The sequence below is a fragment of the Bison bison genome, unplaced genomic scaffold (genome assembly GCF_000754665.1).
Source record: "Bison bison bison isolate TAMUID 2011002044 unplaced genomic scaffold, Bison_UMD1.0 scf7180017864356, whole genome shotgun sequence".
Lineage (NCBI taxonomy): Eukaryota > Metazoa > Chordata > Mammalia > Artiodactyla > Bovidae > Bison > Bison bison.
The window spans coordinates 1709702-1710057 of record NW_011494928.1 but is presented as its reverse complement, the minus strand read 5'-3'; positions in this window follow the sequence as shown (position 1 = coordinate 1710057).

The following is a 356-nucleotide window of genomic DNA, read 5'->3' as shown; positions in this document are numbered from 1 at the left end:
CTTTCTTTTTTTGGTTTTGGTGTTTTTACCTTTTCATATTTTTCTCAAAGCACTATTCAAATTAGGCTTCCAGTCCCATAAATACAGCTGGATGTAGTGAAACATTGAACTCATATGTCCTGACTCCTTCCCATGTGACAGTGAAGTTATATACCTTAGCTCTGTTAATCTGCAATTCTGTAGTAAATTGTCTTCATTAGCTTCGTTTTGTAGATGAAGAAACTTAGCGTTAGGGAGGAAGAATGACTTGCCCGAGGATACACAGCTAACAACTGTGAGAGCCCAGAGTAACATTGTGATGTCTTTTTTTTTTTTTTTTTTAAGTTTTAACTTATTTATTTGTTTATATTTTTTTT